At 34.0% G+C, this 25,665-nt stretch overlaps 1 protein-coding gene across 1 annotated transcript in view; it reads right to left on the bottom strand.

Moving 5' to 3' along the window:
• Ac78C (adenylyl cyclase 78C) overlaps positions 1-23,674 on the bottom strand; it is a 757,610-nt gene extending 733,936 nt beyond the window's left edge. The window contains exon 1 of the mRNA XM_072525847.1: positions 23,516-23,674. The gene's annotated coding sequence lies outside the window, so the exon portion shown is untranslated. The remainder of the gene's footprint in view (positions 1-23,515) is intronic.
• Positions 23,675-25,665: the final 1,991 nt, after the last annotated feature.

Below are 25,665 nucleotides of genomic sequence, written 5' to 3'. Positions count from 1 at the left end.
GGTACGGAACGAATACCTATATACATTAAGTTTTGCAGACGATCAAGTAGTGATTGCACAAGACCAAGACGACCTCAGCTACATGATGAAAAAACTACAAGAAGAATATACCAAGGCTGGCCTAGATATTAACCTCGCGAAAACAGAGTACCTATCTACAAGTGAAGAAGACATAGAAGATCTACAGATTGATGACAACGTAACAATCAAAGGAAAGGATAAATTCAAATACCTGGGGTTTATAATTACGAAAAAGGCAACAACAGAGGAAGAAATTACACAAAGATTAGGACAAACAACAACAGCAATCCGACAACTTAACTCAGTATGGTGGGATAGACACCTAAATATGAAGACAAAAACGCAGATTTATAAAACATTAGTGCGAAGTATTATGACATATGGGGCTGAAAATTGGATCATAAACAAGAAAACCAGCAGTAAGATAGTAGCAACAGAGATGGAATGCCTGCGAAGATGCTGCAGAGTAACAAGAATGGATAGGAGAAGTAATGACGAAATAAAGCAAAGAACATCAATAGAAACAGACATACTAACATATATAGAACAAAAAAGACTAAAGTGGTATGGACATGTAAGAAGAACTAGCGACAGCAGATGGATAAAGAAAATAACCGAATGGAGCCCCATAGGAAGGAGGAAAAGAGGACGATCCCGAAAATCCTGGAGGAACGAAGTAGACGACGCCATGAGTAAGAGAGGACTAAACGATGGAGAATGGTACAACAGAGAGAGATGGAAACGGTTGAGCGAGGGAAGGCAGTGAATACTGTAGAATCCCTAATATATATATATATATATATATATATATATATATATATATATATATATATATATATATATATATATATAAGTCAATGGTAAGTGGTTGGATTGTCCATGGAGGAAAATATACACTGACTTGTGGAGATCGATTTAGCTTATCCATATCAAAGTTAGAAGATTTTATTCGTTCTATAAGGGGAGTACTATTTTTAGTTAGTTTTGTAGAACCAATACTGGAATGGCAAATTTGGGAGAATACTGTATGTTGTTTTGTGCTGATATTTTCCCTATATAGTTTAGGGAGAATTAGTCATCCCTTGATTATCCTTCAACTAGTGATGATTCGTCTGTTTCGTCAGCTGAAGAAGGGTTAGGGTTTATTTTTTTCTTTAGTCGGGTGATATTATTTCTTAACCTAGAATTTTGTGTGTAACAATAAACAAAATTAAGGATCTGAATTAGTTCCTCTGGTTCATTGGAGTAATCTTTAGAAGTTAATTCAGGGTTATGAGAGTTTAAAACATTTTCCATAAAATCACATATTTCATTGAAATTTAGTATAAAAGGAGGTGATCTATTTTTGATTTTGTCTTTGATGGATTCTAGGGAGTGAATGACATCTTCGCGGGGGGTTTTGGAAGAGGTTTTGTGTTTCTTTTTTGGTTTATATTGTTTAGGGGTGTTAAAAACGGATGAGTCGGTGGAGTCGGTTTTTGGGTTGTCTTCGTTAATTTCAGGAGATAATATGTTATGTCTTTTTAGCTGTTTAGAATTGACTGTATTATTTAAGGTTATTGGTGTTTCTGGTGTCGTAGTATTTTCAGTGTTATTTAGAGCTGGTGATGTTGTTTTGGAAGAAGGAGACGAAGTGTTTGGATTATCTTTAGACATGGTTTGGATGAGGTCAATTTCCGTAGTATTTTCAGTGTTATTTACAGCTGGTGATGTTGTTTTGGAAGAAAAAGACGAAGTGTTTTGATTATATTTAGATATGTTTTGGATGAGGTCGGTTTTCGTAGATTGATATATTTTATCATTAGGTTCATTAGGTTTAGATAATGACGATGTGGTTTGAGTTTAATCTGAGAGGGGAGTTGAAGGGGTATCATTAGGTTCATGAGGTTTAGATAATGATGATGTGGTTTGGGTTGAATCTAAGAGGGTAGTTGAATTAGTTTGGTTTGAATTGTGAGCGCATTCTGATTCTTGATGACCAATGGTTTTACATTTGGAGCAACTAAATCCGTCTATAAAAAGAAATACCCAGTACGAAGTATTATCATGACTTATGGTAAAAGAGTAGGAATAGACATATTTTCCAGGGGTGTAATGAATGATTGCCTTCTAAAGCTCAGAACATGACTGTACTCACTTTCAGACATACCTACTCGAAGAAAAGTCATTTTGGATACAGTGTGAATACCAAGTTTTTGTAATTCTTGTTCAATTATATCGTTCGGAATTGTAGGACATACATTAGATATTAGAAGTCTCTGGGCTGAAGAAATTAATCTTCTTACTTCGACTTGGCATCCATTTATTTCGATATTTTTATAAGAATGAAGAAGAGCATCAACAGTGTTTTTGAAAAGAGGTATATGCATATCCTATTGTTAGCAATTCTGGAGGCAAAAAGGACATGAACTGGACCCACTAGTGATCCAACAGCTACGACGTAATCATGGATTTTTGTACCTTCAATGCTGGAAATGACTATTGCTTGTTGTTTTGTTGGATGTTTAAAATAATTTACGACATCTGAGTAACTGTGCTTAGTGGAGTTGTGTGTACTATTATTGTTGTATGAAGTGATTTGATTAATTTTCTTGATCAGAAGTTGAGCCGGTCCTGTGGCCGGTCCAAAAAACTGGTCAAGACCCAACTGGAATTTTTGTTATATCTTTACGTAGGTAATATTTAAAGGTTATTTTGTTCTTGTGACAAAAATAATACGAAAAGAAATGCTATTCACTTGAGATAATATTGTCAGCACTAACTAATGCACTTAAATTTGTAGTAGAGGTATAAAATATTAAATTATGATTTGTTTTTACCATTTAAAATGACTATATTTTAAGAAAGCTGATAACGTGGTAGATTTGATCGCTATCAGGGCCGAACACTTTCAAAGTGTATATAAAAAATAAAAGTTCAGAAATAATATTTGTAGAATATGATGCCGAATTCTTTATACCATCATAAAACTTCACTCGAACAAAGATCATATGACAGCATCTGATCTTGTTCGTCATCATCTCACCTGTAACACTAACATTTAAAAAGAGTGAACAGCTGAAGATAGAGAAGATTTTAAAATTGTAGTAGCCAACCTCCATTGAGGAGAGGGCACTTTAAGAAGAAGAAGACGCCATTTCTTTTTTGAAAAGTTGATTTTGTCCTGGATTTCTTTTATTTGTTGTTTAGCATCTTTTCTTCCTTACGTTTCTCACCTCTAGGAACAACCCAACCCATAATTTACCTTGCCTATTGTGTACTAGTGTTCTAAAATTAGTTTTTTACAATTTAGATCACTAGGTATTGTACACCGTGTAGTAGATGTTTTTCTAACATTATTTTTGGTAGATCATAAGTCTTATACAAATTGTCCATAAAGAGACTACGACCAACATTAGAGACATATTGCATTAAATAAAGAAAAATTTTTGTAGCATACCCTTTCTTACCATGATTATCTCGAAATCAATATAAACTGCATCTTTTATAATAATTCTACATATATGAATTTGTGAGTATGTAGGTACAGCTGTATGTCATTATTATGTTTGTTGTTTTTTATATATTACCACAACGCAAGCCTCCCAAGACACAAAACCATGGACTCGTCTGGCGACAAGTTTTTATCAGGGAATAAACTTCTGCCATTTTGTTATTAAAATATTTTATTACCGTCCGGAATTTTGTGTAATCTGTCAACCTATTAACTTCTGTAACATATATAAAAAAATTAAGATATCTTAGTATTAATATACAGCGATCTCGATCCACAAATATTAAAAGGGCAGTCTGTTTACAAATAATCCTAAAGTCTGTTTAGTTAAATCGTCTCCATATGTAACAAAAAACAAAAACAAACATTGGTGTTTCGTCATCGTGTAATTTGGACATTCTCTTTTGTTCCCTCTTTCTGAAAAATTTTCACAGCAAATGAATTGCCTTTATTAACAATATTGTTCTAACAATATCTGTAACTATCAAGTCAAAGATTAAAAAGGGTTTCTTGACAAGGAGAATTTTTAAAAGTGTGTAATAGATTTTAATTCCTGACTGAGCGCTTTCGGCCTACAAAGCTATCTTCAAAGCTATGATCAAATAGTTAAGTATCCTACTAGGAGAGATCATATATGGTAAGCAGAAAAATACTGGAAAAAATTTTATTTTTTGTTTTTTTTATCAATTAAAAAACAAAGGATTGTACGCTGGACTCCACAAGTAAACACATTACAAAATTTGGTTCTGATACTTGTAATGGTACAGGTATCAGAACCCGATCATTTTATTGAAGTTACAGAAGTGAATAAAACGATTCTTTTCTAGTTGGCCTAGATAACATACCGGACAAACAGTGTGACTTGTCGTCCTAGCTATATATATATATAAGAGTAAGAAAAAATAAGAGAAAAGTTTATTTTAAATTTTACTTTATATATATATATATATATATATATATATATATATATATATATATATACACTGTGTACGTAAAGTATGGAACAAATTCTTTTTTAGCTAAACAGAGCATTTTAAGAAATAATCCTGAAATACGTCGATTTTCGGATTACTCTAGCTGAGCTGATTCCAAAAATGTATCACATGTTGATTCAAATTGGTACAAGGTGGACAAAAATACAATAGTTTTGCGTGTGGTCATAAAGTAACGCGTTAGTTAAATCAACAATATCAAAAATACCTTTTGTCTAGCGGACAGAATATGAAAGAAATTATTTCTTATCAATTTAAAAGAAACATAGTAGGCTATGTTTTTGTTAAATGTCATTATTTGTTTAGTAATTTATTGATGTTCAGTGACAGTTTAGTATTACAATATTTTTGGTATTTGTGAATGTTTTAATTATTGCTTAGATTTAATTTGAAGTAGAAATTGAGTTAAGTGTAAAGCAAAGAATTGAAATACTTATAATGATTGGATATGGAGACAGATCGCGAACTCTGATCGAAGTGTGCAATTTGTTTAATGATAAATATCCAGAAAGATCTATAACGCGTTCAACAGTCAGTAAGATTGAAAAGAAATTTTGAGAAACTGGTACGGTTGAAAATGCACGGAAATCAGGTCGTCCCTCTGCAAATGCTGATACAGCATTAGATGTTTTACTTAGTTTTGAAGAATATTCGGACACTTCTGTGCGTAAAGTTAGTCGCGATATCGGTGATAGTAAAACAACGGTACACAAACTATTAAAGCTTGAAAAATGGCATCCTTATAAAATCAAACTTGTGCAGGAATTAAACGAAGATGATCCCCATAGAAGAATGCAATTTTGCGAAGCTATGATGGATAACTGCCACCGAAGCCCACTCTTGGTACAAAACATTATTTTTTCTGATGAGGCCACTTTCACGTTAAACGGCGTTAATTGTCATAATTGTAGATACTGGGCAAAAGAAAACCCCCACTGGATGCGTGAGCATCATACACAATACTTACAAAAGGTAAATGTATGGACTGCAATTGGAAGAAATCGAATCATCGGACCCTACTTTTTCGAAGGTTTTTTAAACGGGGCAACGTACCTTGAGTTTTAAGGGGGTATCTCGTACCTACTGTACGTAATTTGTTTCCCAGTAGACGTAATCCTAGAGGTTTTGATGAAAGTTTATGGTTTCAACAGGATGGTGCACCTCCACATTATACTGTAGATGTTAGAAGGTACCTAGATGAAATTTTTCTGAACAGGTGGATTGGTAGACGTAGACCTATTGAATGACCAGCGAGGTCACCAGATTTCAATCCTTAGGATTATTTTATGTGGGGCCATCTGAAGAATGTTGAGTATCAAACGAAACCAGCAAATATTCAAGAATTACAACAGAGAATTCGGAAAGCAATAAGCAATATTTCTCAAGACACAATAAACAAGGTTCAATAAGAATTTGTACAACGTTTGGGTTACTGTCAAATACAGCAAGGGCTGCAGTTCGAACATTTATAAAGTCATGTATTGCATTATATTCTACCCGCTAAACAATAAGTATTTTGATAATATTAATTATTATTTTAATATACGGTAAATTAAAATCAAAAATCGACGTGTTTCAGGATTATTTCTTACAATGCTCTGTTTAGCTAAAAACGTGTCAGTGTATGTATATATTATATATATACATATATATATATATATATATATATATATATATATATATATATATATATATATAAATATATATATATATATATATATATATATATATATATATATATTTATAAAGTAAAAAACTTGTGCAATACCTGGAGAATATAAAGTTCTGAGAGAAAAACTTATTTCTGAATCAGTAAAGGGATGACGTATTTTGTGCTCTATAAATCAATATACAGTTTATTACTTTAGCCCCTACGAAATCGCATTTATTGTTTCGGATGCTAACACCCAAACCTTAAGTCCTTTCCCCATATTTCACGAGGGTTTTAAAACGCCCAATTTTTTATAAATTTGGAAATAACTCAATCGAAAAAATACGAGCGTCGATTGATTGGTGGCGTGTAAAAGTGTCGGTGTATAATCCACGTTTGGGGAATACTCGTAGGACAACAAGAAAAAATAAAAAAATTTGGTACGCATAAAAATAAATTTATTCCGCGAAGAGGTTTCAAATAAAAAATATATTCTAGTTAAATAGTAAGTTTTTTTTATAAACAAAATGAAACCTAAAATTATACTGAAATTATACTTTAATACTGTTTATTAAACTGTTTCTTGACACTGACACAAGGACGGTCAGATAACTACTTAGCCGGCAAAAAAAAAAGAAAAACACAGTCTCCTTTTAGCTTCATACAGTTGACCCAGCAATGGTCTAACTTCTTTAACCCGTCTTAAAAATACATTATCTCGAATAGTAGTCTGCAGAGTAGGCCTGTGTAGTGGCGATATGCTTCTTATTTGACTCCAATTTCTACCCGGTAAGTGACTTTCTGACGTTTAAAAACACAAAAAAGTCGAACAGGGCCAAACCTGGAGAATACGGTGGATAAGGCAGATAAGGCAGAGTAGAGCGATGTGTCCGTCTTGCATTTCTCCAGGTAGTTGACATATATCACACCTTGTCATTATTATCCTAATCCGCCAATAGAACAGTCTGAGCCTTCTTCTGTACACGTTCACCGGTTGAAGTCCTCTGTTGCGACTGTTTATTAGTCTCTAGTGTGTACTTACCAACAGATCCTGGTTTTATCATCGGTCACGAAACTGCTCTAAAGTGGTCTCACGGTTTCTTTTTGTTATGCTCAAAATTTCATTTAGCATAAGACTCACACAGTTTTTGAGTTCTTCTTCTTCCTATGCCGTCCCCATTAACGGACGTTGGCGACCACATTTTTAAAAGCTTCTCTGTCTTTTGCAACGTGGAATAATTCGTCTACAGTCATGTTTGTCCAGTCTCGAATATTTCGCAGCCATGACTTCCTCTTTCTACCTATTCCCTTTTTGCCATCGACTCTACCCTGCATGATGACCTGCAGAAGACTATATTTATTATTTCTTAGTATGTGTTCAAGGTATGCAGTCTTGCGTACTTTTATCGTTCTCAACAATTTTTTGTCTCGACCCATCCTTCTCAGCACTTCCTCATTGGTGACCCTGGCAGTCCATGGAATTCTCAACATTCTCCGGTATATCCAAAGTTCAAAGGCTTTAATCTTTTTAACTATTTGCGCTTTTAGTGTCCATGTTTCTACCCCGTACAATAGTTGCGACCAGACGTAACATTCAACAAACCTCAGTCTCATCGCAGTATTCAGATTTTTGTCACAGAACAATTGTTTGAATTTTAAGAACGCTGCCCTTGCCATTTCTATTCGTACCCGGATCTCTTGGTCTGGATCTAATTCTGTGTTGATGTAAGCTCCCAGATATTTATATTTTGTCACTCTCTCTATTTGCTGTCCACCAAGAGTTAGTTGTTCATTATTTATTGGACTCCTTGATACTATCATAAATTTGGTCTTATCTGTGTTGATGTCAAGTCCCATTTGAATGCATTCACTATTTATTGCATCTAGTAAAGTTTGTAGTTCTTCTATACTCTCAGCCATAATTACCGTGTCATCTGCAAATCTCATGGTGTTTATGATTTCTCCACCAATTCTTATTCCCTCTTTTCTTTCCCATAAGGCTTTTCTGAATATGACCTGTGAGTACACGTTGAAAAGCGTCGGAGACAAGACGAATCCTTGCCTAACCCCTCTCGCAATCGGTATATTATTTGTTTCTATATCGTTCACCTTCACTACTGCTTTCTGGTTCCAGTATATAGCCTTAATAAACTCAATGTTTTTGAGTTGGTGACTGTCTTATTTATCTTACACACCTTTGATCGGCCTTCTGCCAATAAGAGATCATGGATTTTTGTCACATTATTTTCCGTGGTAGCCATTTTAGGGGCACCTAGGTTTGGCGTATTATAACCCAATGTGTAACTACGATAAATCAATTTTAAACGGTCTTCATGGGAAATAATTATCGTACGTAGCATCCAAGCGCTCTTTGATTTCTCTACACGATTTCCCTACAAAAACAAGATTAAAATTACCGAGTGATCTGATACCACTAAAATTCAGGGATATGTCCGCTTCCACACGGGGTTAAATTAAAACTACCAGTTCCATTTAGCTGAAATTTTGACAGTAGGCGTCTACAAAAATTTCCTATACGATAATAAATTTCTCTTGCAATGGAGGCTTCCACTTCCTACTTCCACACGGGGTTAAATTAAAACTACCAGTTCCATTTAGCTGAAATTTTGACAGTAGGCGTCAACAAAAATTTCCTATACGATAATAAATTTCTTTTACAATGGAGGCACCATTGGACAGTGGGGCAATGTACTTATTGGACCGCCGTCGTACAATTTATGTATTTTTTACAATTTAACGTTATCGACGAACAAAATGTCATAAATTTAGAATTTTATTATACTATTCCTATCTTATCTTATATTTTATAATAAATATTAAGATGGCAGCATTCGGTTACAGTTTTTTTAATAAATTTAAATTACAATAATTACAATATATCTAAATGTATGATACGAAGTATAGAATTGTGTACAGACGAAATAACGAACAACTTGAATATAAAAACTATCGGGCTATTAGGTTGATCAATATAGTCCATAAGATAATTTTAAGTATTGTTAAGGCCGATTCTTAAAAAACTGGTGAATTTTCACGTAACAGATAATTTATATGGACAAATTAATTAATAAAACATTTAAATATTTATTAGTTATTTTGTTTTAGTTTTTATTTTACTTTTTTCCACATAGCCAACATAGACCAGTTGTAACGGAAGTTGGCATCAAAATACAAATAATATCATCTTGTCCTAGACCTAGGTGAAACTTTTATTTAGCATGACTAGGCGAATTTGACTTAGAGATTGAAAATTTGTCTGGTATGAATAACCCCAACATATGCAAACTACATGAGATTTGTTGGCACGGTTATCTCTACAGCGAAGAAAACTATTCCCAGAGGATATCGTAAAGAGTATGTCCCAGGATGTGATGAAAAATGTGACAAATTGTAACAAGAATACAACAAAAGCCAACACCGAGAAATTGCGGACAAACTACTACACAGTTTGGATGCAGCCAGACGACAAAAATGGATGGAAACTGTGTAAAAATTGGACTTTTGTAAATCAAGCAGAAATGCATGGTCTTTATTTAGAAAACTTGGTAGCAGTAGCCTCCCAACTAGAGGCAAAGTAACAATAGGTTCCAACAGAGTGGCCTCCCACATTGTAGCAACCTTAAGAACACCTAGAAATCATGAACACACCACCAAAGTAAAACAAGAACTATAAATACTAAAGTCTGCATGCCCGCCTACAACTAAATACTCTGACCAGAGTCTAGAAGAAATTATTTCAGAAATATCAGTAATTAAGTCTAAAAATGCACCCGGCTTCGATAAAATTCATCCAGAATTTTTACTCTAAGGTGGCAAATATGCTAGGAAGTGGCTGGCTGATTTCTACATAGATATGTTAAAATCAGGAGAAATCTCCCATTCACTAAAAAAGGCTTCCATTATAGCCATATTAAAACGCAGATATCGCTGGACATTGGAACACTATCAGTGGAATTTCGAAAATTGGAGGAATCGTCTGTTTACTGACAAGTCCAGATTTCGTTTGTATACGAATGATGGCCAATATTGGTGTGGAGGGAAAGAGGACAGCGTTACAATGAAAATCTGAGAGTCCCAACCACTCTTTTTGGAAATGGATCCGTTTGCGTGTGGGGAGGTGTATGTTTTGACGGTCGCACGGACTTAGTCGTCTTAATTAATTAGACAATGACATTTGTTGTGATTGATGATAATGCTCGCCCTCATCGTGCGAGAATTGTCAACGAGTGTATAGAAGCTGACATTACAAGAACGAAGTGGCCACCGTGTTCACCTGATATGAATTGCATTGAACATTTTGGGCTGAAATGTCTAGGCAACTAAACAGGCTCCTTTAACCGCCCCAAACCTTAGATCAGTTGGCCAATACATTACGCGCGATTTGGGAACGTATACCGTAGCAGTTCATCAATAATTTAATAAGAGGTCTTCCAAATAGAGTTAGAGCACTAAGGCAACACAGAGGTGGATCGATACACTATTAATTTTTCTTTTCGGGATATTAGAAATTGAGCAGGAATAGAAATTTTAGATTGTTAATTTTACAATTCTTGTTTATTTTCAATTATTTTTTTCTTAAAGAATTTCTTTCTTTCAGTTCATCTGTATGAAAATACGAAGTAAAAATAAATCTTTATTTATATCACCTCATTTTTCTATTTTACCTTATGAACAAAAAATAAAATACACATTTCCATAAGAGACGCTCTCAAACGTACATGATAAAATTACCTATTTATTAAGGACCACAGACTGATTAGCTTGATGAGTCATTTACTTAAAATATTTCTTCGCATACTCCACACAAGAATGTTCAGAAAACTAGAAGAGCTGAGCGGCGAGACACAATTTGGTTTCAAGAAGGGACTCGGGACGCGCGAAGCATCATTCTGCTTGAATACCCTGGTACAAAACTGTATGGACCAACGAAAAGATATAGTCATCACATTCCTCGACTACGAAAAAGCTTTTGACACCGTAAAACACGATGAAATAATAAAAATGCTACACAATGCTGATATTGATGAGAAAGATATAAGAGTTATCCAGAATCTCTATTGGAATCAAAAGGTATAAAGGTCAACGGGTACCCGATAAATAACATTCGTTACGCTGACGACACCGCAATAATCACAGATAACGAACATGATATGCAGTTGATACTAAATAAAATAAACACCACAGGAAAAACATATGGCCTAAAGATAAATGCTGGAAAAACAAAATGCATGACAATAAGAAAGGGCGCATTTTTCAGAGTACAACTGCACGTAGATAATGCTCCAATCGAGCAAGTGAAAACATTCAAATACTTGGGAATGATGGTGAATGACCAATGGGATCCTCAACAAGAAATAAAATGCCGTACCGAACAAGCAAGACAAGCTTTTCTTAAATTTAAACCGCTACTTTGTAACCGCAATCTTTCCTTCAATCTCCGTTACAGAATGGTTAAGTGCTATGTATGGTCCATATTGTTATACGGCATGGAGACATGGACGTTGAAAATATCTTCCATTAACAAGTTGAAAGCCTTCGAAATGTGGACCTTGCGAAGAATGTTCCGCATACCATGGACAGATAGGGTGAGAAACGAGGAAGTCCTAAGAAGAGCAAATACTGAGAGAGAATTGCTCAGCTTGATCAAGGCACGAAAGATTGGATACCTGGGCCACATCCTGAGAGGGGAAAAATACTCAATCCCTCAACTAATTATCCAAGGAAAGATTGAGGGCAAGGGAGGAGTAGGTCGCAAACAAATGTCGTGGCTGCGAAATATAAAGAACTGGACAGGCGTAACTAACACTGGCGAACTTTTGCATGCCGCAAAAGACAGACGTCTGACCTTAAGATAATTCGCCAACGCACTATAGGTGCACGGCACCATAAGAAGAAGAAGATTTATTAGCTGGCTTGATTGGTAAGATTGATATAATAATTTCCTTTAACTTATTAAATAAACTCAATCGGAACCATTTTAGAAGCAAATTTCGGAATTTTAGTTAAAATAGAAAATTTCTTTGAAATTTCGATTAAGTTCTTCAGTATCCCCATGGTATTACACGGCTAAAAACAATAGAATTAATATTCCAAATTAAAAAATAGTCGTAAAACAACAGCAACATTATATCGTGAATAGGCGTGAAAAATGAACATTTTGAATTGTTTTCGTTAAAAAATTATACCGCAATTATACTTCAAACCTTGTTTTCATAAATAAAAATGCAGCAATTTTAAATATTGATCATTATTAGTATTTGTTTTGTGTACATTCAAAATTGACCTCAAAATACAAATTTTACCGATTGTTTTCTAATACTGATTTGTTGTTTCTAATATCGTCGCTTCATGCAACTATGGATCAATATTCGTCAAAAATATTTGAAGTAAAATCATTTTATAAAACATTTTCTATAGCAAATAAAATAATTAATCATGATTTAATAAATAAAATAGATCTTATAGCTTATATTCCAAAATTTGATACACATGGAAAGGGCATAGCTCGTATGGTTGACACTTTCTTTTCGAAAAATTATCTAAAAGATGCAATAATATGCGAGAGACAAGTGAGTAAGTACATGTAAGTAAGCGTTTAAAGAGTACGTAGTAGTGGGAGGTGAAGAAAAGTACTTAGAACTAGGAAGCAAACAAATTCAAAATACTGATAGCTATAAATATCTCGGTATAAACATTACAAACAATGGTCGGAATACAAAAGAAATAGCTACTAGAATTGGTCAAGGAAATTCAGCAATACGTCAACTGAATAGTATACTTTGGAATAACCACATCACCCGAAACACAAAAATTAGGATAAACAAAAGTATCATAGAAAGCATTGCTACATATGGTTCAGAGCTTTGGGTAATAAATAAAAATGACGCATCCAAAATAAAAGCAATGGAAATGAATTATTTGAGAAGATGTTGCCAACTCACTAGAAGAGATAGAGTAAGGAATACTGAAATCAGAGAGCGTATGGGCATAGACATTGACGTCCTGGAAACTATAGAATGCAAAAGGCTGAAATTGTATGGCCATGTAGAAAGGATGATTGATCAACGATGACCAAAGAGAATGTTACAGTGGATCCCCACCAACCACAGGAAAAAGGGAAGACCAAGAAGATCGTGGAGACAAGAAGTAAAAGGTGCAATGGAAGATAGGGGTCTATAAGTAGATGACTGGAACAATCGCAAGCGTTGAAAGCTAGGTTGCGGAAAACGGCGACAGCTGTAATAAACTCGTTATATATATATATATATATATATATATATATATATATATATATATATATATATATATATATATAAACGTTTAAAGAATGCACCAGAAAATAATGAACAACGACGGCACAACTCAATTAGTACCAAGATAAATAATAATTGTAGAATTTTTGGGCAACGAGGTTCCACAAAACATAATAATTAATTTATGCAATTTCTGAGTAGATTCATACATTTCTTCGAAACAATGTAAATCTAGGGATAATATACGAGAAACAGTGGAAAATCAGAGTAGTAATGTCAACAGAAAATATAACCTTCAGAGAAGCAGAACAATTACATAACAGTCCAAGCTACAAAAAAATAATAACTTAATAGATTTTCTATTCTAAAAAACATTTTCAATTTTCACTGCTTACCTACCTCGTCTATCAATGTCCGTAATTTTAGATTAAATAAACCGGTTAGAAGAAATAATAACACAACTACAACTAATAAACGTAAAGCAACTTCACTACCAATTTTACCCCATGCCTGTGTCTCAACTTCTAGTAAAAGACTTACACCTCAATCTTATCCTATAATACCCAATCCCTACAGGAACGAATTTATTAACCGTAAAGAGAAACTTATATTACTTGTCACATCTCATAATAATCAACTTATGTATACCAATAATAATTAATCTCAACCTATATGCAATTTAGAAAATTAATTAAGAAAACTCATTTCTAATAATTTAAAAGAAACAGGTACTAACACAGAATCGGATAATGTAGCGAAGAGTAACAATGAAAGCATTCACTCGCATTATTAATTTAAAATTGCACAATCAACCTACTCTTCTTCTTTACGTGCCATCTCCGCGACGAAGGTTGGCAATCATCTTCTTCTTCTTCCTTTGCCCTATCCGTTTCGGACGTTGGCTATTAACAAGGCTATTTTGACTTTGTTTACGGCACCTCTGAACAGTTCGGTCGATGTTAGTCCGAACCATTGTCGCAGGTTATGCATCCATGAATGTCGTCTTCTTCACGGCCCTCTCCTACTGTCGATTCTTCCTTGGACTATTAACTGTAGCAGCCGGTACTTAGTATGCCTCATGACAGGTCCGAAGTACTCAAGCTTCCGTTTCTTTACGGTGAAGATTATTTCTTTGCTTTTGCCTATTCTCTGCATTACTTCCACGTTAGTGATGTGGTCTGTCCAGGATATCCGAAGAATACGGCGATATATCCACAGCTCAAAGGATTCTAGTTTCTTCAGGGTGGCTTCCGTTGTGGTCCATGCCTCTGCTCCATAGAACAAGACCGGGAAGACATAACACTTGACCAGTCTTAATTTTAGTTCCATTAAGATTTTGCTTGTGAACCACTTTTTCATATTGTTGAACGCGTTTCGCGCTTTTTCAATTCGTGATGTTATTTCTGTTGACTGGTCCCATTTTGTGTTGACTGTGGTTCCAAGGTATGTGTATGTCTCCACTTGTTCTATTTTTCGGTTGTTTAATGTCAGTTGCATCGGAGGTTGTTGTGTTCTGCTGATGAGCATGCATTTAGTTTTGGTTGTATTGAGTTCTAAACCATATTCTTGACTTGCTGTGTGTATGCTTTGCATGAGTCTTTGAAGCTCGTTGCAGTCATTTGCGATAATAACTGTGTCGTCAGCATATCTAATATTATTGATTACCTCTCCGTTTACTTTGATACCCTCCGAAACTTCTCCCAGTGCGTCTCTGAAGATTTGTTCAGAGTATATATTGAACAGGAGCGGCGAGAGGACGCATTCCTATCGTACACCCTTTTTAATATCTATCTTCCCACTGTGTAAGTTGCCCATCTTTATCTCAGCACTTTGGTTCCAATAGAGACTGGTTATTATGCGCAGATCCTTGCCATCAATATGCATCTTCCTGAGCATTTCCATGAGTTTATCATGTTTGACCTTGTCAAACGCCTTGGAGAAGTCGATGAAGCACAAGTGGACATCCTTGTGCATGTCTCTGCATCTTTGAATTAAAACTTGCAGACTGAAGATCGCCTCTCTTGTGCCCAATGCGCTACGGAATCCGAACTGTGACTCCGATATATTTGCTTCGCATTTGTTATATATTCTATTCTGTATGATTTTGGTGAAAACTTTGGTAATGTGATTTATCAAGCTTATTAAGCGGTGTTGATCACAGTGTTTTGCACTTGGTGTTTTAGGTATGGCTACAAAGGTCGATCGAAGCCATTCCTCCGGAATCTCCCCTTTGTCGTAAAAGGTGTTAAAAAGGCCTGTCAGAAAATCGAGGAAGTGGTCATCCGTTTCGCATAGGAGTTTTATGATCTCGCCCTGTATGTTATCGGGACCTGGTGTTTTGTCGTTTTTTAGCGATGAAATGGCTTTTTCCACTTCAGACCCTAGTATTTCGGGTCCAGTCATGTCGTCATCTTGGTCCACTGTCGCTCTACGTTTATCGGTAAAAAGTCGTTCTGCGTAATCTTTCCATGTGTCAATGAGCTTCAAGTCGTCTGATATAAGGTTACCGTCTGCGTCTATTAGTGTCGGGTGGGGATTATTGGTTTTCTTTTTAGTTGTTAATTCTTTGATCTTTTTGTGCATGTTGTGGTAGTCTTCTGTCGCACTCTTCGATTTCATCGTATTTCTCCTTCAGCCAGCGTTCCTTCGCTTCCTTTATCTTTGTTTTTATATTGTGACTTGTTTCTTGATACTTCACTTGATTTTTGCATTTGTGTTGTCTTCTTTCTTCCATCATATCAAGGATTTCATCCGTCATCCATTCTTTCTTCTTTACGCGCTCCTGTAACAGAAGTGTCTTGTTTGTCATTTCAACAGCTCTTTTTATTTCTTCCCATTTAGCAACTGCGTCTTGTGCGGGTTCACTCAAGTTTCCAATGTGTCTTCTTAAGGATTCCTGTACTTGTTGTTTAATGTTGGGACCCTGTAATTTCCTAATGTTTATCTTGGTTTTGTTAGGCTTCTCTTCTATACGTTTTAGTTTGATTCCCAGTTTACCTACCACTGGGTTGTGATCCGATTGAGCGTCAGCCCCGGGATAGGTTTTCACTGATGTGATTGAGTTTCTGAATCTTTCTGGTATGGCAATGAAGTCGATCTGGTTTCTTACATTTGTTTCTTTCGAGTCTGCTGGCGACTTCCAGGTGTAAAGTCTGCGAGGGGGCAGTTTAAAAAAAGTATTAGTTATCAATAGTTTTTGTTCCTGACAGAAGCGTATGAGTCGTTTCCCTCTCTCTTTTCTAGTTCCTAATCCGTGACCGCCCACAACGTTTGACACCTTACCTCTGCCGACCTTTGCATTGAAGTCGCCCATTATTAATGTCACTTCGCTGGTAAGCGAAGTGACTTGGCAATCATCACTGCTATTCTAACTTTTGACACTACAGCTCGAAGAGTTCAGTTGAGCTGCATCAAAACCATTCTTTGAGAATTCTCAGCCAGGCCATTCTTCTTCTACCTATGCTGCGCTTTCCTTGAATCTTTCCCTGCATTATTAGTTTTAGGAATTCATATCTGTCACCACGTGTTATATGACCTAGATATTGTAGTTTTCTTATTTTAATGAAATCCAGTATCTCCCTGCTGTTCTCTATTCTTCTTAGTACTTCTTCATTGGTTATTCTGCCTGTCCAGTAGATTCTCATCATTCTTAGATATGTCCATTTCAAATGCTTCCAATTTATTTAAAGTCCATGTCTCCACACCATACAAAAGAACTTCTTCTTCTTCAAGTGCCATCTCCGCGGCGGAGGTCGGCAATCATCATAGCTATTCGAACTTTTGAGACGGCTGCTCTGAAAAGTTCATTTGATGTACATCCGTACCACTCTCTCAGGTTGCGCAGCCATGACATTCTAATACAAAAGAACAGAAAATACATAACACTTTAGTACTCGTTTTCTAAGATTTAGGCTGAGGTCTCTACCACATAATATTTGTTTCATATTATTGAAATCACTTCTAGCCTTTTCTATTCTAACTCTAATTTTTTTGGCATAATCGTTTGTTTTATTAATGTTTGCCCCTAAATAGTTGTAATTCTGAACTCGTTCTATCGTCTTACTATTTACGTGTATATTGATGTATCTAACATTTTTCTTTGATATAACCATGAATTTTGTTTTCTTTATGTTTAGTGACAGATCAGTTTTCTTCACTCGCTGCAACAACCTTGTCTAAAATTCTTTGTAGATCTGTAATTTTTTCTGCTATTAGTATTGTATCGTCAGCATATCTAATTTCACATATGGGTAGGCCATTTATTTTTATGCCTGCTACTTAATCTTCTAATGCTTTTTTGAATATTTCCTCTAAGTATGCAATAAACAGTGATGGCGACAAGACACAGCCCTGTCTAACTCCTCTTTTGATTTTTATTTTATTAATTTTAAATTATTTATCCTTATGACAGCTTCTTGTTCATAATACAGATTATTTATTATTCTTATATCCCGTGTGTGGATGTTCTTTGTTCTCAGTACTTTTATTAACGGATTTTGTTCCACTTTATCGAATGCCTTGTTATAATCTAGGAAGCAGACATACATGTCCTGGTTTACATCTAAACATCTCTCTATTAGCACATTTGCTGCATACAATGCTTCTCTGGTTCCTTGAGCATTTCTAAATCCGAACTGAGTTTATCCAATGTCTTGTTCTAACTTTTTATATATCCTACGATTAATAATCTTTAGGAATACTTTTAGTAACGTATGGTCCTAAAGTTTTGGGAAAAATTTCACCTGGTCTGATTGAGAAGCAAAATGCATTTAACAAAGAAGGCCATGGAATTTAAATGTCATCAGTTATTGACATTTAATAAACAAAGCAGAATATTTTGGTTTGTGCTCTGCAAAATGTCTTATAAAATTGATATTCGTCGAGGTGTTTATAATATGGTTGGGCGAATGTCGAATCGAGATATTGTTAATATTTATCGAGATTAAAACATAAGCAAATCGACAATTTATCGCACAATCTCAGAATGTGAAGAAGAGATACCATGTGTTAATTTGCGTAAAAGTGGCCGACCGCGGATTTTGAACCATATAAGAGTGGCAAGACTGATTGAAGCAGCTAAGAACAAAATTGGGGTCTCACAGCGAAAACTGGCCAGAAGATTTCATGTTGTAAAGACTACAGTATACAGGACCCTATCGAGTAACAATATTATCTACCGGAAAAGAAGAAAAGCTCCAAAATTAACAGAGGATCAATTAGAGAAAATTCCGAGATGTTGCCGCGCGTTAAGGCGAGTGCATTTCGTCAACAAGTTGATCGTGATGGATGAAAAATATTTTACTTTGTCCAACTCTGAAATGAAGGGTAACGATGGGTTTTACACGAACGATTACGAAAATGTACCTGATGAAATAAAATTCAAAAGTAAGAAAAAATTTGAGGACAAAATTTTGGTATGGTGTGCAATTTCTGAGGCTGGCTTTATCTCACAGCCCTACATTGGTGTTGTTCGAGGCGAAGCCTTAAACGCAAATATTTATATTCAAAGATGTCTCTCTAAATTGCTTCAGTTTGTGAACACACATCATGCAAATGATCAAATAGTCTTTTGGCCAGATCTTGCTTCATGTCAATACGCGATGACCACAAGGGACTGGTACGAAACTAACAACATTACCTTTGTACCGAAAGCAGACAATCCCCCCAACCTACCTCAGGCTCGTCCAATTGAAAAGTTCTGGGCAATATTAAGTCGGAAAGTCTATAATAACGGATGGGAAGCACAAATCAGGAACAGTTAAGACGCCGCCACAAAAATTAGAGAAATTGACGCCGAGGTCGTCCAAAGGATGATGCAACGTGTCAGGGGAATTATTAGGCAAATCGAAAATAGTGGTCCCTTGTCTGTCATTTGAATTTTGATTTATAATAAGGATAGTTAAGTTAAATTGTTGAATAATTTAATAAAAATATAAGATTATTGTGGTCAGAGTTATATGCTTTTGAAATTTTTCCCAAAACTTTAGGACCATACGTTATGTGGCACATTAGACTGATGGTACGGTATTTCGTTTTGTGTTTGCTGGTACAATGATTTATTTTTGTCCTTATATACTCTTCTTTTGTTCATCAAGTTTAGTATTTCGTCCGTCATCCAATCTTTTTTCTTTTCTTTGGTTTTGCGTAGATACTTTTTTGAAGGTTCTATTAAATCAGCTTTTATTTTTTCCAGTTTTTGTTGATGTTTTCTTCATTGCACTTACTACAACCTACTCAATTTTCCTTAAATATTTTACAGTGCAATTGTCGATCGTTAGTAGGTAATAGAGATAATCTCGTAAATTAAATTAATAATTTTCATGTAGATATTATTATTTTATCCGAAACGTGGTTAAAAAGGCAAATAAATTTTAAATTAAAAGGGTGTAATTTTGTTTCAAAATGCTGTGAAAGTGACTATGGAGGTGTAGGCATGTTTATACCAAAGGGCAGCGATTATCAAATAATTAACATTAACTGTAATTTTAATACCGTAATGGAAGTGTGCGCAGTCTTACTTAATACAATTAATATATGTTTTGTGTCTATACATAAACCGTCTGATATTAGAGTAGAAAAGGCTGATTGGGTACATTCATTTGAACAATTCGATTATAATAAAACAGTTTTCGTGGTGATTTTATTGCTCACCATTCCATGAGGGGTCCGATCTAACATTGGTAGAATATTAGTCAAAAGCAGGAATTTTTTCGAATTTGTTTCTCTGTATGACGGAACAATTACTAGATTCGTTCTGAGTGAGACTAATTCTGCCGTTGATTGGACTGTCACCTCAGCTACATTAACAAATCGTATAAACTAATCAGTATATCCTATATCATATTCCTATTAAAAAAGAATTTAAATTTAATCCTTCGTCATTCCTAATTAATCCATCAACAAAATTTACAAAAAACAGATTTAGAGAAACAATTACATTTTTATCAACTGACAATATTTCTAACGATAAGAAAACTCTTTCATACTATCTCTCTAGCTGCTTCCAAATCCATGCCCATAAAAAAACCTTTTACTTCTTCAACACCAAGGCCTTATTTGTGGGATGAGGAATGTATATATAAAATAAAAAAACGATCAGAAGCCTTGAAAGCGTATCGAATGCAAAGTAAGTAACCATAATAATTACATATAAACTATAAAAATACAGCAGCTCAAACCAGACGATTATTTAAAATGAAGTAAAAAGTAGTTGGATAATTTTTTAAAATAGTCTGAACAAAAGCACACCTCTCTTAAAAATATGGAAAACCGTAAGATCAATTTCCAATAACTATCAGTATAACAAAAACCTTAACTTTTGGAAGATTTCATTAAATAGATACTAGACCAACCTGTACCTTCGTCTGCCTCTGGTAATGTTGGTAGAAATAAAGATTTTTTTTTAATACTAGTTACGATTTCATGTCAAAAACCTTTTACTTCTTCAGAAATAGATTTTGCACTAAAAAAAAACGAGAAATACAGCCCTCAGTTTGGACGGTTTTACTTGTAAGATATTGAGCAAATTTCCGTCAAATGCCAAATACGTTCTATTACAAATTTTTGATAGTTGGTGGTTGAAACAAGAATATTGCGACAGTTTAAAAAATACGCTTAAAAATGTACTCAAATTTAACTTAAACCCAGAACTTCCATCATCTTATAGGCCCATTTCTTTATTATCATCTGTGACAAAATCCTTTGAAAGGCTAATAAAATTTAGATTAGATTAGAACATCTTTTTAAAATTAGTAGCGGTTTTCCCTACTCACAGTATGGATTTTCGTAGAGGTCGAGGTACCATTGATACTCTCATACATTTAGTTACAAATATTCAACTCTTTTTCTCAAAAACAGTTGTATGTTGAATCTAAAACTTATGTAGCTTAAGTAACACAGATAAGTGGATAAAACAAATGGATTTTAGTACTTATATCACAAGAAAAATCTTCGATTGTATGTTTCACTAGACGTAGACAAAATGTCACAGGCAAATGCCAGAAGGTGATTATGTTTTTCCCTTAGCGGAAGAGTATAAGTATCTAAACATGATCCTGACTAAAAAACTCTTGTGGTTGAGCCAAACAAAGTATGTAAAAAAAAAGTGCGAGCGTGGAATTACTCTTCTGCGTTTCGTTTCCAAAAAAAGATGGGGTGCAAATCAAAATATTATCTCTTTAATGTTTTATAGCTTCTACATTAGATCCATTCTGGATTATAGTTGTATTCTTTAAAGTTCAAGATGCAAAACAAATCTTTTATCAATTAACAGAATACAATTTAAATCAGTAAAAATTTGTCAAGGAGCTATGATGTCTTTATTAAACCAAGCAGTTCTAGAAGAAGCCCAATAACTACCTTTACACATAAGTAGGCAAATGTTAGTCAACAAATGTCTAATACTTACTATACAGGTCGTTTATTATAACTAAAATAAAATTAAAAAATATAACTGGTTTATAAAATATGTCTACTTTTGACAGAAAATTTAACAAATTCTTGATATTGATACGAACTCATTCCGATCTTATATATTACAGCTACCAAAATTTCCTTTTTACGAACAAGACCTTGAAGTTCTAATAGACAAACCAATCATTATATTGCCCTCTTATTCAGATTTGCCAATTTTAACTAATCTGGTATTTAAATCCATACTAAGGAATTTAGGGGAAGATTTAACAATAATTTAAACAGATGGATCAAAAAATGATGAAAGTGCTGGTTTCGCATTTTTTGTTTTAAACAGCAATTATGTTGAGAATTGTTGAGAAAGATGTTGAAATATCGAATTCCTGAAATGTTGTTCTATTTTTTTACAGCAGAGGCTACTGCTATACAGAAAACACTAACATGGTGTGTCACTAATTATTGTGGGAACATCGTAATAGTATCAGATTTTCAGGCAGTATTACAAGCTATTTGTAGCCATCCATTAGAGTGTTGTCAAAACTCCATTATCCTTGAATTTAAAAAAATATTACAGGAACTAAAATTCACTAAAAATAGTTACTTTACTCTGGATTAAAGCCACAGTGGAGTAATTGGAAACGAACTAGTGGACAGTATGGCCGAAATTACAAACGTTTTCTAATTTAAAGATATTTTTTCTATTATCAGGAGTATTGGCAGAAAAAGATGGATGTCAAAGTATAAAGAGGTTCAGAAGGCGAAATCATTACTTATGCTTACCAAAAAATATTCCCCATTTAAATTTTAACTATCATAAAGTGCATTTCTCCTTGATAACCCGGCTAAAACTTAACCATGGCCTTTTTTCAGAGTCACCTGCATAGGATTGGAATCTATGAAACTGCCTTCTGTCAGTGTAATAATAAATCTATCGGATATTTGAACTACTTATTTTTCGATTGTCTTAATCATAGGAAATAGACTCCGAGCCTATATTTAGGTTTAATCGATCTCAATATTAGCCTACCAGTTAACATCAGGAATCTGTTATCTTATTCTGACAAATCTATATATAATATTCTAATCAAGTTTATAAACGATTCTAAGATAAAAATTTAAAGATCCGTATAAAAATTTTTTGTGGCAAAAAGTTCTTTAAAGTTCTTTAAGCAGGACAAGACCCAGCAAGGGTTGTAGTGCAATTAGAAGAACAATAAGATAAACGAATCAAAGCTGAATAAAATAGCAATCTAGCCACTTTAGCAAAAAGTCCTTATAAAGAAATATAATACAATCCAAAACAATATTTTTTTTGGTGTCTTACTTACGGTTTAAAAAAAATTGTATCCAGTAATTTTGTATAGGTACAACAGTCTATACATATTTTTATATATAAATTTTTCTTTAACAAACAGTATATAAATTTCAAGCAATAAAATATTTTGTTAAACTCATACCAACAAAAAACAAATATTTTTCACATTTCTATATAATTAACAATTTTATTACGAAACATATTTTACTGCTAAAAGTTGTAGCACAGGTTATCCTTTTAATATTAACAATTAACTTCGAGGTGATACCGCTTTGAAATAATTTTATTTAACAAGTATGATATTCACAATAGTTTAGAATATATTGTAGTTGGTTATAAACGCTTGTAAAAACTCACCTGATAAAAAACACCTACTAATTCACTTGCAACACAAAAACTCAAAGAATTCTAAAACTCCCTTAAAACTCTCGAACTGTTCACACGACTTCAAAAAACTTTTGAACTAGTAAGCGCGCGCGAATCTTCGCTGATTTCTTTCCGAACTTGTCTGAAAGCTCTGACTGTAACTGAATCAGCGCTGGCGATAGAGTCTGGCTGAAAAGCCATCGGGATCGGAATCGGCCACATGTTGCGAATTGCGAGCCGCTGGTACGTGACAGAGATGCGCGTTCCCAGCAACAATTTTCAGCGACAAGGGATAATTAAGCGACCGTGGTGCGACCGCATAGGTGGTCGTAAACATAGACTCGCTTTTCATCAGGAAAAACCTTTTAACGAGTGTAGTTACTTACGAAAAGGATTGAGAAGATTGTTGTGGGTTGATTTTTGTCATACCGCAGTTGACACTAAAGGCATTAAGGTAAAAATAAAACTATTTATCTTCATATTTGTACTTCATATATAAAGTATAGGTATAATTTTTGCCGATGATTATAAAATGAATTTTGTACATATTATGACGGCGAAAAATTATAGGATCCTTTGTGTTAAGTATTTAATGCCTGTTTGATTGTTATATCAATAATTTTGTTTATATTTATTCTCCTGTGTTCCCGCATTTATTATTAATTTCTGTATTTATTTAATAATCAGTTCTAAAAAATTAAATCGCATATGGTAAACTATTGGCACATTGTTTTTTACATTATTTTAAGATTATAGTGCTACAATTCTTCCCAAACCCTTCTTTCAGTGCGTCATAGTTGATCGAATTCTCTCTAACACATTAAGCTAGAAGTGACAGAAAAAAACGTGAGTCTGTGATTATTATACATAGAACTTAAAAAATTATTTATCGTAAAGCTAATTCTACTTACGGATGTATAATTGGTTGGAGTTTAGAATACGCTAAATAGATATCCAATCAATGTTGCGCATAAATATAATGTGACACAGACTGTCTCGATCGTGACAGTACTTTCACAATGTCAACTGATAAAATGATAATTGTCATTCCAGGTTAGTATTATCAGACATTTTACAGTGAAAATTTAATTTTGTATTGTCATAAAAATATTTTAAATATGCCGAGATATATCGAAAAAGAACAAAGACTAATATGAAAATTATTAAATTATTTTCAATTAGAAAAAGACAGATTACTATACTGCAACTGTCAAATTTAACTAAAATGTCAAGCAATAATTCTCGACATTATTAAAATCCTATATGACGTCAAAATTAGTGACGCACTGAAAGAAGGGTTTGGGACAGACTGTATATAGTTCATCCCAAACCCTTCTTTCAGTGCGTCACAGTTTATCGAATTCTCTCTAACGCATTAAGCTAGAAGTGACAGAAAAAAACGTGAATTTAGAATACGCTAAATAGATATCCAATCAATGATACGCATAAATATAATTTGACGCAGATGGTCTCGATAGTGACAGTACTTTGACAATGTCAACTGATAAAATGATAATTGTCATTCCAGGATAGTATTTTCAGACATTTTACAGTGAAAATATAATTTTGTATTTATTGTCATAAAAATATTTTAAATATGCCGAGATATACCGAGAATGAACAAAGACTAATATTAAAATTATTAAATTATTTTCAATTAGAAAAAGAGGCTGGGACAACTTTATTACCAGTTTCTTCCGTTCGTGAAGTAAGTTTTAAATTATTCTAAAAAATATTCATATTAGTAGTTTAAATACTATACATTTTAGCCATAGTGTTTGTAATAAATAATAATAAATACATAAATAAATCTTAGCTAATTAAGCACTTTCCTTGGAATGTATAGAATAGGAATTATGACAAACTGCCGTTCCAATATAATGCACAATAAAATTTTTTATACAGGACGGGACCTCTAATATGTAAATTAAAAAAAAATTAAAATTCTTAAAATTTTTACCCCACATTTTTAAAAACTAACCTTTTCACATTTAGCCGATTACGATCCTTCAACTGTCAGATTTAACTAAAATTTCATGCAATAATTCTCGACATTCTTAAAATCCTATATGACGTCAAAATTAGTGACGCACTGAAAGAAGGGTTTGGGACAGACTGTATGAGGTGCAAAATACTTGCAC

Source organism: Diabrotica undecimpunctata, chromosome 3, assembly GCF_040954645.1.
Source record: "Diabrotica undecimpunctata isolate CICGRU chromosome 3, icDiaUnde3, whole genome shotgun sequence".
NCBI classification, from domain to species: domain Eukaryota; kingdom Metazoa; phylum Arthropoda; class Insecta; order Coleoptera; family Chrysomelidae; genus Diabrotica; species Diabrotica undecimpunctata.
This window is presented reverse-complemented; position numbering and strand designations above follow the sequence as displayed.